Source organism: Sceloporus occidentalis, unplaced genomic scaffold, assembly GCF_023333645.1.
Source record: "Sceloporus occidentalis isolate IW3139 unplaced genomic scaffold, rSceOcc1.0.p SCAF_5, whole genome shotgun sequence".
Lineage (NCBI taxonomy): Eukaryota > Metazoa > Chordata > Lepidosauria > Squamata > Phrynosomatidae > Sceloporus > Sceloporus occidentalis.
Window position 1 is genome coordinate 146,175,016 of NW_028316985.1, and position 19,084 is coordinate 146,194,099.

At 38.1% G+C, this 19,084-nt stretch overlaps 1 protein-coding gene across 2 annotated transcripts in view; it reads left to right on the top strand.

The window, feature by feature from the left end:
* LOC149312950 (RING finger protein 150-like) overlaps nucleotides 1–19,084 on the top strand; it is a 130,784-nt gene that overhangs the window by 99,504 nt on the left and 12,196 nt on the right. The window lies entirely within an intron of this gene.

A 19,084-nucleotide genomic window follows, 5' to 3' on the forward strand; every position in this document is an offset into this window, starting at 1 on the left:
GCTTTTTTAGTTATAAACCATTTTGTACATATGCAGAGACTCCCTGCATAAGCTTGGATGAGTCAGTTGTCAGAACAGATTAATGGTCACATTTGGAATCCCACATAGGCAGTTTCTGGAGAAAAATGTCACTTTTCTCTTTCTCTTACCTCTTGAGCAGGTCCTGTTCATTGTTGTACTGATTTGTGGTTCCTTCTGGTTGTTGTTGTGTGCCTTCAAGTCATTTCCTTGTTATAAAAACCTAAGATGAACTTATCACGGGCTTTTCTTTGCGAGATTTAGTTAGAGAGGCTTTGGCACAGTACAGAGCGCCAAAAAGAGGCGCAGGGGAGGCGCCTCTCTTTGCTCCACAGCAGCGCTGCAACAACAAAATTGTGCGACACTGCTGTGCAACAAAAAAGGAATGCCCAGAAGGAGCTCCTTTTTGCGGCGCAGTTGCACTGCTGCAAACCACCAGAGGCAGTGTGATGGCGTCACAGTTGCACAGCGCTGTTTGGACGCTGCACTGCTGTGACATCATAGCTGTGTGTGCTGTGTAGATGGTGCTGCACAGCTGCGACGTCCTCATCACATACTAGGGTTGTGGGGCCTGTGCATGCGCCGCCCCAAGGCAACCCTAGCACATCGCCATGATGCCGCAAAGGGCCCGTCTGTCCAGGGCCTTTGCCTTTTACTTCCTCTGAGGCTGAGAAAGTGTGACTTGCCCAAGGTTTCCATGGCATAGTAAGGATTTGAACCCTGATCTCTCAGTGTCCTAGTCCAACATTCAAACCACTACACCTTGCTGGCTCTCTACCATCCCCTTACCATCTCTATAAATCAAGTGCAAATATGTCCCTTCAGAAAGTTACTCTTCCAGTATTGCTGTTTACTCTCTTGTATGCCACAAGGGGACACCAGCAATTAATCCCTTGGACATTGTTTACCAAACTGATGAATCCAGTAAAATTCTTACATTCCATGAGCTTTCCATTCATGGATTTGAGTTTCTGTGGGTTTCAAGCCCCGTTTTTTTAAAATGAACACATGTGTACATGTGTTCATTTTAAAAAACGGGGCTTGAAACCCATGGAAACACAAATCCATGGATGGCAAGACACAATAGCTGCCACGTGCACATTGCATGTCCATAGGAAACAGCAAGACTTGAGGGCCCTCATTTTTTGCTATTTGGAATGGATTCCCCACAGATAGGAAGGGATAACTGTTTTAATACAGAGGAAATGTTTAAAACCTTAGTTTTAACAAATTCCACAGTATAACAGGACTGTTATTAAGGGACTAGTGCTGTTAGCAACTCTTTCAAGCCAATCGTACATGTATAGTTAATCTCATAAGAGTATTTTAACTTTTCTATTCTCAAATTGGGCATTTTACATGCCTTAAAATCATATTTGGCATTTCCGCCTTACCAACAAAAACTGTATTGAGACAAAAATGGTTCCATAAAGCTATTAATTTCCCCATTGATTGATTGATTGATACTATTGGCTACATTTTTGTTCCAGCAAATGAAATATATTAGGACAAAACCAGATTCCCATGTTGTTTTTCCAGAAAACCATGATGCAGCAAAACCAAAGTGACATACATTGAGCCAATTACACAAAAATTATTATTATTATTATTATTATTATTATTATTATTATTATTTCTTATATGGGGGACATTGGGATTCATTAGGTTTAAGAAATACTGCATAATACAAGAAGTGTACATATTATTTTACTTTAATTTATCTTGTTTTATTTCACTGCATCCTTTCTCCTTTTTATGAACTGAATTGAATTACTCCAGTGCATTTGCATCACTTCATCTATGCCTGTATGACTTCGGAACAGGATTGCTGGCCAGACCTGTATGAACTAACCAGGACAAACATTTTGAGTCTCCTTTAAACATGTTGTAGAAATGAAAAATCCTTTTTCAAATCTTTATTAGCTCCAAGGAAGGGAGTTTTATACTTAATAGCTTTCTTCTTAGTGATGATGGTAGCCAGTATTAAAGAAAATACAGTGGCTCTTGATATGTGTGGCCAGGACCCTTCATGAATACCAGAATCTATGAATGCTCAAATCTCATTATGTACGAGAGCATAATAAAATTCTATTCCTTATATAAAATGCCAAAATCAAGGTCTGCTTTTTGGAATTTATACTTTTTTGGAATATTTACAACCCATAGTTGGTTGAATCAGTGGATAAAGAGAGCCGACTACAGAAAATTCTTATAAACAAATAATAAACAAACAAAATTAATCATAATAAACAAAAGTTTGCATTCTTTCTTCCAACAATATGACAGAACCACAAAAGAAGAATAGACTGCTGTGGGCCTGAAGATATTTTGGAACTAGAGTTCCGATAATCCCTGACTATGCTAGCGAGCTGATAGACCACAGTGACCCATGCCTGTCCTAAAGAGAGAAGAATCTCCTTTAATGGCAACACCCACAACTAATTGTTGTTATTGTTAACTACTCTCGATTTGACCTCAGCTTATGGCAGCCCTGTGGATGAGACATCTCCAAGACCCCCTGTCCTCCTCTGCTCAAGTCCTATAGGCTCAGTCCTGTGGCCTCTTTGATTTAGTCAAATCATCTGGCATGTGGTTTTTCTCTCTTTCTACTGCCCTCTCAATTAATATATATCCTCAAATTAATATTAGGCTTTGCAAGTCAATTAAAATGTTAATTAGTTAATCTACCAGTTGAAACAAATCTTCATTGCACAAGCTTTTTTGTCAGTCATATAGTCATGTGAGACTAGAAGGAAAGGAGCAGCCTGATATCCTAACTTAGTATAACAACTTAGATGTTAGATCAAAAGCTTCTGACCATGGTGACACATGCCTTGACTACATCCTTGTTACCTAAATTACAGGGAGTTCTGACAGGGAACACACAAATTGTATTCAACTTAGTTTTAGGACTTTTTAAATTGTATTGTGATTTGAAAATATTGTAAGCTGCCTTGGATCTCATGCTGGTAGAAAGGTGGGATAGAAAACCACCAACCTCAGGGCTCTAGAACTTCCTGTTTTCCTGTTCACTTCCTGAACCATTGTTATGCCTTTATTGCATACTGAGCAATAAAGAAAAAACTTTTCTTTGAATGTTTAATTGTGACAAGGTTTTAAAGTTTAGTAGGCTAATTGCTCCATGTGTTATGTAAAACAGCATTTTGGGAGGAACTGTTGTTTTTTCAATTAATGATAAACTTCCATCTAAAGTTGCATATTAGAAATATTGTGTGTGTGATGAGATGCTGTAGTTCCACCAAGCATTTTAGTCACTCCCTGCCAAGGTTTGTCACCTTTTCACATTACTCGGAGTTCAACATAGGTCATTGCCCTTCTAAACTGTCACCTCAAGAGCTCATTCACTTTCTATTTTCTGCTGCTGTGGTCAGTGGTTAGATGTCGCTTTATCCCAGTGAGACTGTAAGAATTTAGGTGTAAGTATATCTTGAGAAACCCATTGCTCTACAGCAGTCTAGAATGGGAGCTATTAAATGGAATCCAGTTTAGTTTCCCTCCACTTAAGAAGTAATTTAGACCACGCATTCAAGCTTCAGTGTTTGTGTATCTGGTTCAGCATAAAACTAAACATACTTAAAGCTGCAGTATAAGTAGTTTATCGTCGTGGTTTTGTATTATTATTTTTTGAAGGGAAAAATCATGAGGAAATCCTGCTTTGGAGGTTTTGACTCCTGCTGTGCCAGCTGTTCACATCACTAATAACCTTTCCATGTGGGTAACAGATTTTTAAAAAGAGGCTGATAGGAAAGGCTGAAATGAAAAAAAAAACCAAAAATATTTGGGTTTGTCAAACAGAATAGGTATGCCTTTATTCATCTAGTCTTCTATCAGAAACATACAAGGCTTTAATTGTATAAGTTATGTCTTTTTTCATTCTGCTTTATGTGACAGAGAATCAAGACCTCATTAATAAGGATCAAGCTAATGGGTAAATCTCCTTTCCCCATGGGTTTCTGGTGTGACAGATGTTCCTTTTCGAAATGTATTATTTCTACAGAAAATGATAACCATTGTGAAATGTCTAAGAAACCATTCTTCCATCATACTGAAAAATTCACTTTGAAAAAACAGGGGCCTAAATCCAACTTGTTAATCACAACTAGAGTAAACCTGTGGGTTAATGAGAATGTGTTAACACTTACACAAGTTTCTTTGGTCTAGTGGGTCTTCTCTATGTGGAAGTTACAGCTGGATTTAGAACAAAGACTACAATTTCCACTAGTTGCCCATAAGTGAGTTTCAACAGTTTTGTTCACAAAATGTCAGCTTTTCTTTGTCTCTTGCAACAGAAAATGTCAGACCAGCAATACAGAAAAAATAAACTGAATTATATAAATCACAAAAATTAAAGTTTACCACAGGTAGTCTTAATTAACATATATGTTGTGCTAGACCGAAGTGTGTTATCATAACATCTTAGCAAGTATTAAATTAATTTCCCTGTATTGGAGCAGGGTTTTTTAATGATTAATTTTAACAAGCATAAATGTGAGGAATATTTTTCTAATTAGATAGATTTTTCTCACCAGGGAGGTTTAACATTTCTCATTAACACAGGTTACTTTCAAGTTATATTACTTCTGTAAGTAAATATGCATGCCTTTCTTGAACTGATACTATAGCTAATTACATGTGAATCCTAAACTCATTAGGTTTTCATTTTATTTCAATTTGATATCAAATGCTATTCTTTGTCCACTGTGACTGGTGCATTTCTTTTCACGTAATCACTTTGTGATTTCGGTGTTACTTATTCTACCTATCAACAGATATTAAATTAAATTGACTTTCAGACTGCTTTTGGTGTGCCTTAGTTTTAGAGCTAGTCTTGTCTTTGGGTAAACATGTGCCATTTACTGATGCACTCTATACTAGCTAAAGGTGCACCAAAGATTTGTGTGTGTGAATTAAAATGCACAAGTAAATTAAGACATACAAAGGCTGGGATACAGACCAGTCTGATGCAAACAGTTGCACTACTTGAGGCAGATACCATACTCTACTCATGAAGTGGGATAATTATATGCTGTTTCGGATGTTGTTGGATTGCAAAGCATTCATCACCATTGGGTGCTACTACGACAGATAGCATTTGCAGTTCAACATCTGGAGAGCCACATGTGTCCCATCTGTGCTGTAAAGGACTCTCCTCAGGATAAGGTGCTGTATTGCTACAGCCAGTTTCTGAAACCATCTCGTCCACAGTGTCTGGACAAGGTTCCTTTCCACAGCATGAAAGGTGTGCTCAGCAACCCAAATATTGCAAATAGACAATGGACATGTTGTCTAGAGGATTCTGAGTGTTGCAGTCTACAAAGTTACATTTCCAAGTATCAGGGGGTCTATTTACTCTTAGCAGAGCTTGATGAAACTGAGCAAAACCATTGCATGGAAAATTCAAATTTTTCTCCTAGCATTGCTGTGAAAAATGATGGTGTCTAGTAAGATAGAGAGAATGTGCACAGTGTGGTTTCAGCGTTTTTGTTCTCTGACTAGGAAATAACTGAAGAAGGCTATCTTGAAAGTCATAATTCTTTGATAACCACTACATGTTCACATATGAACCACTTGACTGAATGCTTTAATTAAAATTAAAAATGTCTCTCTGTGTGGAAGTGTAATCTGGATCAGTACCCTGCTAAATTTATGGGAAATTTTCTCCTGATGTATATAACAGGTGTGGCCCTCAGCAGGGCTTAGGGATTAAAGCTTCCCACCTACCCCTGCCAATCTGCATCAGGATCCTGAGTCAGATCTTAGAAAGGTTACTCTTTGGGGCTACAGTTTCTACATGGAGGCTGTGGGATTCTGAGGGGTTTTCTGAGCTATACTACTTCTAAATCATGTAATGCTATCATATCTAGTTTGGCCCAGAAAGACATGGATATATCATACCATCCTATGAAGATGCTTCCTTGCTTCTTACTATCTCAAAGACAACAGTATATCTTGATGTTTTTCCCTTCCTAAAATTATTTTAAAATAATATATTTCTTCTCCTAGTTCCACATCTCTATGGAAATGACTGCTTTGCTTTCAGTGAGTTCAGTATATTTAGTTAGAAAATGACTTACACATTTTTTAATAAAAGAAAATAGCCAATTAGTCCAACAAGGACAAATTAGCAACATTCCCAGCAACAGATAAAAGTTTAATTAAATCTAGGAAAACTTTACTATAGCAAGGGGATCTGTAGTTATCTTAAAGATTTCTATCCCTAGAACTAGTGGCACTGGAACAAAAATGGACACCCATTTTCCTTTTTACCATTTTCTGCAACATTTTCTTTTTAAGAGCCCTGGTGGTGTAGTGGTCAAATGCCTGTGCTACATAAACTCACCCATAAACCACAAGGTTGTGAGTTCAATACCAGCAAGGGGCTCAGGGTCAACTCACCTGGCATCATTCCAAAGTCACTAAAATGAGTACCCAGCTTGTTGGGGGCACAGCTTAGGTCCAGATTTGAGAGACCGTATCTTCCCATGCAAACCACCTAGAGCCGCTAAGATCCTCAGGAGAAGGCCAGGCTCGTCTGCTGAGGACACAAGAGAGAGCCTTCTCAGTGGCTACTCCCACTCTGTGGTACTCCCTTCCATGGAAGGCTACGCTGGCTCCCTCCCTTCGGACCTTTCACCAGCAAGCAAAGACATTTTTATTCAAGCAAGCTTTTTAAAATCATGCAGGCCTGGTTTTATCGGGGGATGGGGGGGTTGGTTTAGATTATTTTTAATATTGTATCTTTTAAATTGTGTATGTTTTAAAATGTTTTACTGTTTTAATTGAATTATTTGTTTTTAAAGTGTTGTTTTAAGGGGTGCGCGTGCGTGTGTGTGTGTGTGTGTGTGTGTTGTAAGCTGCCTTGGGTCCCAACCTGGAAGGAAGGAAGGAAGGAAATAAATAAATTGTTTTATTTATATACCGCTATTCCAAAGATCATAGCGGTGAACAGCAAGTAAGCTAATTAGCAAGTAAGCTAATTTGCCCCCAACAGTCTGGGTACTCATTTTAGCGACCTCGGAAGGATGCAAGCCTGAGTCGAGCTTGGGCCCTTTTGCTGGTCTTGAACTCGCAACCTTGTGGTTTTGAGTGAATGGCTGCAGTACAGGCATTTAACCACTGCACCACCAGGGCTCCTCTACACATTGTAAACCATTTAGGGAGGGCTTAAGTGCACTGATAAGCAGTATAGAAATGTACTTGCTATTGCTACTTGCTATTTTTTATGTTGGTGCTCCTGATTATTGTTCAATACAGCGCGCCCTCGGCTGTACACGGGGGATCTGTTCTGGACACACACACACCCACGTAAGCCGAATTCCACGCATGCTCAAGCCCTATTGGAATGAATAGGACGCGCCGCCCCTTGCTGCGTATAGCACGCCTGTGTATGACGCAGGTGCACTGTATTTTCAAAAGATTACCATGGATTATATGCCTTGTCATACATATGGAATCATCACAGTTAAAATTATGAGCATTCTATAACTTTTTATACTAGCCTTTTAAATGCAATACATTATTCTTCTGGGCTTCCCCCCTCCTCCCAGAGATTTCTACAGAGACAGATTTGAGCAACTTGACTGTAGAAGTATATGCTGCTCTCAGTATCTTAAGAACAAGCAAGAAACTGCATTCAAAACAAGCTATTTTCTGTTTTGTGGGAAGAAAGAAATTCAGTATTTGACTACAACTGTGGCTTGTTTATTTGCTTCAAGAACATTGGAATGAACATGATGAAAGCAGTTTAGAACTGTACTGTGTAAAATGCAGTCAGAATTAATTTTTAAATGAAGTGTATTCTGAAACCTGCCTCTTTGTGGTTGCCATCTTGCTGTGGAAAGGGTAATTTGTGTGGGACTCTAAACTTGAAGCATAATAGTTACATTACAGTAGCATATCATTTTAGGTTCACAATTATCAAAGTGGGGTTTAAAGATTCCATGGGTTGCTACCACATGTATACAGAACATTTCCCTTGCAACCTTTGTGTATAATTACAATAGAATTAAATCAAAGAGAATATAAGACATTAAGAGGTGCAAGATGGTACTCCATTACATCACTGGACCTTCTCTCTCCATAATATTTTAGGCTACTGAAGTATGCATTGTCATATGAGGAGCCATTTCAAAATACTGCAGATACTGTATCAACCATTTTAAAAAGTTTTTATGGCTGCTTTTTCTAATTTTTAAAAGCTTTTCTAACAACTTAACAAGCCCACACCTTAATGTTCCATGTCCTAACAAGGTTCATTAGACTATACTGTATTAAAATGCAACTAATAATGTAGTATTTTCACAAGTCAAGAAATTGTCTCTAGATAATTTCTAAGTAAAGCAGTGGTTAGGGATCTGTGGATTCTAACTCCCATCAATCCCTACCAACATAACTATCATATGAGAGATGTAAACCAAAAACACTTGGAAGGCCAGCAGTCCTAAAATGAATATATAGACCAGGTAAAAACACAAAACAGAGAACAGTTCAGTATAAGTGCTGAATGCACAAATTTGAATGCCTCGAGGAAATACAAAAAGCATCTGCTTTTCCAAATATTTAGTTTAGGGTGCATGCACTCCTCTCTTCAATACCCTGATAGGGAAACAGATTGGCTTTAAATCAATTAGGAAGTTTCTTGAAGTAAGTGTTCTTAGACTTATGTTAGAACCATGTAAAATTTAAATATCACATTAGAGCTGATCCAGAATTTCTGTTTTACCTCAGTGTTTGTTTCTAGGCATATAAATATAAATATGACTCAGTGGCTGGAGGCACTGAAAGCAAGGAAAAACAATTTGAAGTTAGCAGTGGATGCTTCCCCAGCAGTAGTGGCTGTGAGAACCAAATCACTTTTGAGGTCAAGACAACTGTGTAGGAGGCTGTTCTAGAAATTGTGGCAGGGGTTTGAACTTGTCAGTGGGGATGGGAAAACTTTGAAAGAAGTGTGGAGGAAGAGACTTGGCTACATACTGATACTGTAGCATCTCCAGAGGACATGTTTTATAAGGAAGAGAAAGCACACACATTATAAAGGAGTGCAGTAATATATCAACTCCTCTTGTTATGAGAGTGGACTCCAGATTGCAAGGTTTAGTTGAGCACAGCAGGAAATATGCAACTAGGGCAGAGCATAAGATCATAGAAATGGTTTGCTGTTCCATTTAGGTCAGATTCTGTTTCCAATGGAAGATCTGTTCCGAATGCTCATAAAAACAGGTCATGGTAGTGATGACAGTAATTAGTATCAATAGAGCTGTTGTTACTGAATTTTGCTTTCTTTATACCCAGCACTGCCCAGATCCATACATAATATTACAAAAGCAGTCTGTGAAAGGGGATGTGCCTATTTTCCCATCTCTCACCTTTAAAAAAACAACACCTCAAGTATAGTGTCCTAGCCTTTCCATTTCCTGCCTTAGGAACTTTAGCAGCATTGCCACAGAGCTCATGCTTTCTAACCCATAAAAATTGTCAATAAATTGCTGCAGTCCTGTCCTTTTTTTAATTCTAGGATGGAAGCCCCATGTTTGAAATTTTGACTTTAAACTGCCCACTGTCAAAACTTGAAATGTCTTTCACAGTGTTCCAATGAGACACAGCAGGCCCACCTTCTGTATCTGTGTAGCCCTACTTTGGAATTTTGACCTGAAATCAAAAACAAACCAGAAAATGTTTAAAAAATTAACATGATTTCCTGATTAGTTATGGCTGGCGGTTATGAATGTGGAGGCTCAGTGTTTAAGATGTTGACTCTGATGACTGAAAAATCGGCAGGACACAGCAGTTCAAGGCCCAAATGCTGGAGTGAACTCCCATCACTAGTCCCAGATTCTGCCATCCTAGTGGTTCGAAAGCATGTAAAAGTGCAGTAGATAAGTAGGTACCACTTTGGTGGGAAGGTAGCATTGTTCAATGCAGCCATGCTGGCCACATGACCATGGAGCCATCTTTGACAATGCTGGCTTCGTTGGCTTAGTAATGGAGATGAGCACCGCCCCGTACAGTCAGACATGTCTGGACAACCTTGTCAAAGGGGAAACCTTTACCTTTTATGGCTGGCCTCCCTTCCTTCCAACAAACCCTTGGGAATTTTAATTTGAAACTGAGCCCTGTTAACTAGGGGCCGGTACAAACCATCCAAAAAGGGTGGTCTGCTGGCGCCTTTTTTTGCTGTGTGAGGAAGCTGCAGCGGGCAAACCATGCGGCTTCCTCACACAGCAAAAAGAACCTGCAAAAAGTGGATTCTTTTTGTGGCACCATAATGACACCGTAGTGGACCAGTGGTGCACTCGCAATATCAATATGATGCCACGATATGCGGACACTGTGTCTGTTGCATCAAAATGGTGGCACCCATCTGTGCAGGGCATTGGCATTTTGACACCCTCATCACGTGCTAGGGTTGAGGCACGTGTGGGCGAGCACCCTTGACCAACCCCTAGCACGTGACGAGGGCGCCCCATAGGCCCATCTGTACCAGGCCTAGATGACAACTAAAAACATTATCATCAACTTTTCAGCAGGTAGCATGATATTCTGATGAAGTATACCTACCATAGTAGTAAATACATGTATTAAAAAACTTTATAAAATATAATGGTCCAAAGCACTAACTTCTAGTTCATTTACAGGTATGATTCAAAGTACTCATTCTTAATTAGAGCACCCTAAACAGTTTGGGGTTACAATATTAACTCTGGCCTATAGGATTCTGTCAACATCAGTGTCTCGGTTTTGTCTCCTTTCATTTTTAGAATCAGGATTTGGTTAGTATAAATGACGGTCTTTTCTGTGGTGGCACCAGGTTATGAAACTACTCCCCACCCTGAAAGAGGTTGACTCCATCTCTTTTTAGCTTCAGGCAAACTGCTAAGATTTCAGTGGGAGTTCTCCCTGTAATTTTTATGCTGCATTGATTTATCCTGTAATTAGTTTTGTTGTGTGAAACTGATTTTAGTAAACTGGGTAGTTTTTACTGTGGCTGCTTATATTTTTGTATGCCCCTTAGGGTTTATGGTCTAAAAGACTGCAGAAATAATCCAGTTTGAGACAGCTTTAATTGCCCTGGCTCAATGCTAGAGAATCCTGGGAACTGTAGTTTTGTGAGACACATAGCCTTCTATGTCAGAGAGCTCTGGAGCCACAATAAACTACAATTCCCAGGATTCCCTAGCACTGAACCAGGGTAGTTAAAGCCATCTCAAACTGGATTATTTCTGCATTCTGTTTTGGATCCATATTATGAAGAAAATTATTTTTAAAAATCATTTAATTCATATGTAAAGCAAAAGACTTTCAACAACACTATTCCAAGCATTGTCATGTAGCAACAATTGCAAATGTGAGAGGGAGCACCTAGTAAGCAGAATAAATTTAAGAAAAGCAGCTTGCTATGTAGCAAGAATCAATTTGTTACAGAGTCAATTGTGCATGTCAAACACTGTTATGGAGTATAAGCAAATTATGCCATAGCAATATTTCACATAGACAGGCCCTTGGTCTTGCAAGGTAAAAACAAGGCTAGCCAGTTTCAAACTCCATTCAGTTGCAGCATTTACTGGGGTAGCACAGAGCTGTAAGACCTCGGGGGAGAACTTGGCCCTTTGTCCTTCAACAGTACTTTTATGAAATAACAATGAATAGTTGACCAAAAATATTTCAAAAATCTATTATGCTCAGTCCATTTTGACTTTGTAAGATAAATAGTGTGTTCACCTTTAGCTGAGTACATCTACCCACACAACTCCCTGCAGAAACTCTTCAGATACATCTACTAACTGTCTGGCTGACACACACCCTCTCTCTCCTCTCTGATATCCAAGTTCATACTTGGTCCTTTCAGGTCATTCTGCCTAGAGATTTTGGATAAGTCCAAGAAGGGACTCCCTTCTCTCAGTTTTCATAACCTTCTGTTGATCATCTTAAGGAGATAAAACTTTATTTATTACATTTTATTCCTCACATTCTCTCTTTATATTGCTCATTTTATCCCTACAGCAATCCTGTGAGCTAGGTAGACTAAGCTGAAAGACAAGCCCTAGAACCTCATGACTGAATGGCAATCTTTGTCTGGTGCTCCTGTTAAGGAAAAAGCAACATGGGACATACAGTGATTGAAATAAAACATGTATGTGAGAGTCAGGGTGACTCAGCAGAAGCAAATTAAGAGCCACACAGGTGTATATGGTAAAGCAATTAACAAGTCCTAAATGCCAAGGACAGAAATGTAAAGTGGATAATTGAGAACACCTGAGAATTGTTAAGTGGTCAAGGCTGAGATGATGAAATCATCAATTCTGGGTAGAAACAAGAGAACCAATGAGAGTGGATGTACACGCCCACTGGGTGGAAACTGACAAGAGTGGGTGGTATGATCCAAGGACTATAATAATGACTATGAATCCCAATGTATTTTGTGGGTAGTAGCAGTGGGTAGTAGTGAGGAGTTGTATTGGAGTTTTGGAGCTGTATATAGTAGAATAAAGTAGATCTTTTATATAAGACTACTGAGTTGTCTGGTGTCTTGAGTGAAGATACAAGAGCCAGCAGGATCCTGAAGAAGTGGGAAGACTTCTGTGGAAGCAAGAGTGAGAAGGCTTGGAGAGTTTGTCAGGGTCTTCAGCCTATTCTCTGTAACTCTGCTGCTTTAGAGCAAAGCTTTAACCACTGGCCAAAACTGGTCAGCGCCGGTGCGTAACAAGGTGGTGAGTTCGAGCCAGAGGTGAAGAGCTACAACTCCCATCATCCCTGACAGCTCCAACCACATACCTATTATTATGTCCTCCACCATTATTTTTGGCCATGTGTACTTCAGTTACATCTTGTGTTTTAGGAAGAAACACTTTTCATTGCTTATATCTTTCTTGCAGTACTCCTCCTATCTTCAAAATGTCTCCTCAGGGCTTTAATAATATCTTTTCAGTATGCAAGATGTGAAGAATTTCTCAAGCCTTTGCTTCCTCTGTTACCTGAATTGCAAATGCACACACACACGGATGCACACACGCGCATGCGCGCGCGCACACACACACACACAGAGACTTCTCTCTCAGTCACTTCTTTTCTCTTGAAGGGCTTGCTACTCTGGTAGCAGCTCATTGTAATAGTATAGTATTAGTATTCTGGTAGCCTGATTCTTTTCCAGAGTATTATGATGACTTAAACAGAAGCAAAAGGTTTTAATTGCAAAAAAGAGAGGTTTAATTGCAACTTATTTATCCACATAAAGTAAAAGACAACCTTTGAAAAAGGATATCTTTGACATGAAATCAAACCATGAATAGCACTGCTTTTCTGGTATTTCTGCTATAATGGCAAGCAACCCTTATGATTGTTTTAAAATTGTTTATTTTATATTTTGAGCATGTGCTATTGCTAGTATATTTACTTATCCTAGTTTTACATTTAAGTAATTCACAATTTAAGGGTACTGAATAAATTTCTTTTGTTGTCCTTAATTGCCTTCATCACTTTGACTTATGGTGATCCTCTGAATGAGAGACTTTTGGGACATTCTGTCACCAACACTTTCTACTGTCTATCCACCAGTAATGCTGTGTTCCTTTTTTTCTGCTACATTGCAATTTATTGAGCATTGCCAACTTTCCTAATGAGTCATGTCATCTCATAATACAGGCAAAAGTATGATAGCCTCAATTTGTGTCATTCTGGCTCCTAGGGAGAGTTCAGGCTTGATTTGCTCTAGGGTCCATGTTTTGGGAATCCGTGGTATCCAAAGAACTCTTTTCCAGCACCACATTTCAAATAAGCTGATTCTCTTCACTATCCAATTTCTACAACCATCCATAGAAACGAAATACAATGGCATGGATGATCCTGGTTTAGAGGTTCAAGAATATACTTTATACTTCAAAATCTTATCTAGTTCCTTCATAACTGCCCTTTTGATTTCTTGACTGCAGTGGGTTTTTTCTGATTTCTTGACCACAGTCTCCATTTTCATAGATAACTTAAGGCATTAAAAGTCTTTATTTCACTGTCATCACCATCCACTTTAAAATTGTGTTAATCATTAGTTTCTTTAGGTTTGTTCCTCATCTGTTTGTGTAGATTTTAAATTCTGTGTATTTCCAAAAATGAACAGATATTTTGGTATATTGTTTGGTAATAAGACATTCCTTTCTGGTCAAGCAGTGCCAGGTGAACTTTTTCTAAAGTAAGGTATCTATTTTTCCTATCAGATAACTTTGTGAACTTGACCAGCGCCATGGAAAATGACAAACAATCACATGCCTAGAACAGCATGGTAACATCCAAAGAACTCTTCTCCAGCACCACAAAAAGTTTTATTATTTATTATTAACATCACATCCTTTCACTCTGGATTCATTGCTAATTAATATGGAATGACAGTAAGCCTCCTTCTGTATGCATAGTCAATAATATGGGTCCGAACTGCTGTTCGACAAAGACCTCTTTAAGATGCCCCCCAGCTACTATTTTGAGGATAAAACAGAGACTAGATTTGGTGGGGAGACCAGGCTTCTGTATTTCATTAAAGAGGTATCTTTCTTTCTTTCTTTCTTTCTTTCTTTCTTTCTTTCTTTCTGCCCTAGATCTCATTCTGGTACTAAGTGCATCAGAATTTACAGAAAGAATTCTTTAAATGTCTTGATAATGGATCAAAAAGGAGAGGCTAAGGTTTCTTTCCCAAACTGTGCATAAAACACTTTCCTCTTTCCTCTGAATTGCATCCTGTTTTAAAATATTTACTATGATGCCTTTTGAAATAAGAGTTCAATAACAAGAAGATCATAATGGTTAATGAGATGTTAAATACCAAGATATTTCTTTCTAGATCTGCCAGAAGAATGTCTCATCTGTTCATCTTGTCATTAATTTTTGCTCTGGAATTCCTGGAGTTTCATTATTCTTTCCTCTGCTAAAGAAAGAAAAATTGGGCAGGCTGCTATTTGGAAAGAAGACTGAATGGAACTGCTTAACTCTTTCCACTCCAGTCACTTTGCAGTTCAAAATTACTGGTACTCTCCACAACTGCTTTCACTCATGAAAGAAAGCTATATGAGTTCTCTCTATATCCTACTCACAATTCAGCAATTATGTGCTGGAAGGTGATTTCAGGAAAATGCGTTAAACAGATTCCTTCTTCATGGTGTACTTTCAGACATTGAAAGATTTTTTAAAAATGGGATGAAGGAATCTTATAGTTAAATGTCTAGTTTTTCCCAGGCTCCACTCAGTTGTCTTTAACAGAGCTCGAAATGCTGGTTGGGGGATTCTCAGAGCTGTAAACCAAAATAAGTAACTTTTCCAGGCCGTGGTCTGGACTACAAATAAATGGTAGCTGAGGTGCATTTTTAACAGATACATTTGAGTTAAAATTTGAGAGCAGTCTGGCATCTGAAGAGAAAGCAATGGGTGTAGATTAGGGGTTAAATATTCAACAATTTTCCAGTCCTCAGCAAAGAAGAGAAGTGTTTCAACCATCAAGATTCCTAAATGAGGAACTCCAGATGTCTCATAAGTTTGAGCTGTTCAGGACTTTCCTTTACAAATTGGAACTTACTTAAACATGTGGCCTTTTAGTGCAGAACGGATGTTCATTTCTACTCAGAAAATATTGTTTCATGTGCAAGAAATGTGCTTCCAATGCAGTTTTCAAAAAACTCATTGGATTTTTTTGTTCAAAATAAGTCCAGAGCTGCAGGTAGTCCTCAAAAACTGTACATTTTTGGGGAACATCCTTGCAGCATAGAAAAAAATTGACTTATTTATTTGTTCTTTATTTGTTAATGAAAATTTTGATCCCTTGTGTGGATGTAGGAAAAACATTTGTGCTTCATTTTCATCCTTCTGCTGAAATGCCTGCATAAGGAATACACTTGTCTCCCATCCGCTTCCTTCAATCTTTATATTCCCAGCTGCATTTGCCACTTTCTTGTAATGTCCAAAGCCCTTGCAAGATAATTGAGCCATTGGTTCTTTTAAGCACTGACCATTCCTTCCCTTGTGGGCCAGTTCTGTTCTTCTAGCATGCTTACTTCCTTCTTTTTAATATGCCATTTCTTCTCTGGGCTTGTTCCATAGAGATTAGTGGGTATATGGGCCTCTGTTGATCACTGATCTGGCTTGAATGATGGATTGGAAAATCCTTTAATGAGTTTTCAAAGCACCTGTCAAAGCTGCTATCTGGAGAGCAGTTCAATGGTAGCACAACAGAGAGCAGAAGAGACAATTACAGTCTATAATCATGTTCAGTTCATAGTCCCTTACAGCTTTATTTCACTATATAAGTTAGGTTATACTATTTTAGTAGCATGATCCTTTGAAGGTAGTTGGGTCAATTTTCCAAAGTGTCTTTGATGGGTATTCTGGTGATAATGGTTCTTGTGTAACTGGACTAAGTCTCTATGTTCTCCCATATTATTAGTGCCCTTCTCACTCAGCTTTGAAATGGACTGCTTTGTTCTTTGACATAAATCATATTATGCGGTTACTGTACCCTACATGCACAGTAGTTTTCCAGCTAAAGTTATTTCTTATGGCCATACTAAAAAGCCTGCTATAATGTGTAGCCATGGACAACTAAAATCTTGAGGTTCTTTTTAAGGGTAATCTTCACATTTTTATTGCTTTCAGTTTGTGTGAAAAATAATGTACCAAACCAGGACATGCAGAAGTTATTTTTAGATTACAAGTAACAGAAGCCATGCTGTGAGATTCTGGGGAGTCATTAAAGTAACTTATATTAAAACTTTCCCAATATCTGAACAAGCCTACAGTTTAGATCAGCAGTCACTGCTTTCCTGTTATTCATATTCCTTTTTCCATATACCTTTAGTACCGTAATTCTGTTGGTCCTGTAGCTTATGAAGAGATACCACTTACTACTAGCAACATACGCATAGCTACATTACCCTTGTGTTTACCAGTCCATATAATCAAGATGGATGATGGGTGAGGCTATATAGATCTGTCTGTTTTCCTTCTATGTCATTTTCTCACCCATTTCTACACTGATCTTCTTTTATTTGGGGGCAAAAATCTACATAAATATGCATGCATTTTTTCATGATTTCGATGCACACTTTATCCTAAAATGTGTTTTAGCATAACATATGCTTTTTATGTAGTGTAACATACACCTTTTAATAAGTATTTCAGTACACTTTTGAAACTGAAATTTTAAAAGAAAAATCTGGAGAAGTGCAAAATCCAAATACATCCCAATCCACAAGTTTGGAAGCAGAAAATCTGGTTTGTTCTCTTCATGATGCAAGCTGAACAACATTCTTGAGCATCCCTAATGTGGAAGCTTTTCTTAACATTTCCTTTTGCTAGAATTGTTTGGTCTATCTGTTCAAGGCTAATAGGTTATATTCTTAATATTTATAAAAAGGAAAAGGCACTTTTTTTACTAAAAAAGACATTGGTGTTCATTTGTTGATATCAAAACTGCCATTAGACACCTCCTTCTGTTTAAGCGTTTTGTAGAATATAAGATAGTAAACAAGCCAGCATCTTTTTCCTAAGAATCTTAAAGCATTTTGTATCCTGGGAGCATTCTTTGCACATGTTTGTATTTAGACAGCTTGAACTCTTTCACACCTCAGGAGCTTATTCCATCTCTGCACAGAGAGGTATATATGTGAAGTGGGATACCTTGTCTATTTTTTACCAAAATGCTTCCACTTACAGAAACATTCTGATAAAAAAATAAATTAACAGCTCCACAATGCCAGTGTTTCTGTGTATGATAGGGAACACCAGACCCAGATAAAGAAGCTTCAAAGCAAATATACTAATTGCTCAAAGATTTAGATGCTTTGCAACAATATAAAGGAGATAATTTCAAAGTGCATATACCTGTAGATCTGTTCAAAGGAGGAGTTTACCCAGCACATGTAATTACTATTTTGATGAGTATGTCAAAGAAGTATTTATGATGCAAAATCTTTTATTATAGGACGAAGATAGACTAAACTAAAGAGATTAGCTTTAAGTGTGTAATTCTTTTGAAATCTCTGGAGACAGTTATCCTGAACTACAGTGCTTAATACAGTTCTGCAACCCTGCCATTGTCTTAGTGTCAGTTTTTTCAATATATCTTCAGTTGATGTTCTATTTAGTTTTACTTTGGAGCACAGGTTGAGTTCGTAGCTTGAATTTTGATTCCCATATTTTAAATTCATAAAAGTAGGATGGCCAGAAATTTACAAATATGTTCATAAACAACTGTTGAAGGGCCAACACAAAATCTCACTGCTTCAGGCTACAGTTCTGTATTCAGTTATCTGTCAATAAGCCCAGCGCAGATCAGTGATTCACTTCTGACCATGCATGCATTTGGACCATACTATCATTGTAGTAACAGTTACACCCACTGTTGCTTAAATAAAGCAGTTGTAGAATCCACTTGGGCAGAAATCCAACAAGAAGTAGGTGTTCCAAAGGACAAGGACGAGATGTCAAAGGGTCTGAGGATGTTTTACACATTAAGAAAATTCTCCTCCCTGAAGACATTTCTATGTCTTAAATAATGTGTAACCTTTCTGTCTTTATGAAAGACCTGCTTAGCGTTTCAGAGTAGTTTTACCCACCCTGATAAATTGGATTTCATTTCCTATCAGCTCTGGACAACATTTCCAATGTTATGGAAGCTGAAAGTTTTAATCAAAAAACATCTGGAGACCATCAAACTAAGCAAAGCCAATTTGAAACATTCTTAGTGGCTTGTAGAAATCAGAGGTATAGCTGTGTTCATCTAGATCAGTATACAAAGGGGTGTTGTAGTACCTTTGAGACTGAGAAAAAGAAAGAAGTTAGTAGCGTAAGACATTCTGAGGACTCAGAACAGCAGTCCTTTTTTTTTAAAAAAGAAACACTACGAAGGAAGACTGGAAAGAGAAACAATGGCATTGGAATATATCTACAAACCCCAGTCCATCAACAATGGGTTGAACAGAGACATTGGTACACTATCCATATCATAATGGTAGTTAACTCTCCAAACCTTACCATGCTACATTCAAACAACACCCACCAACATTCATATGGTTAT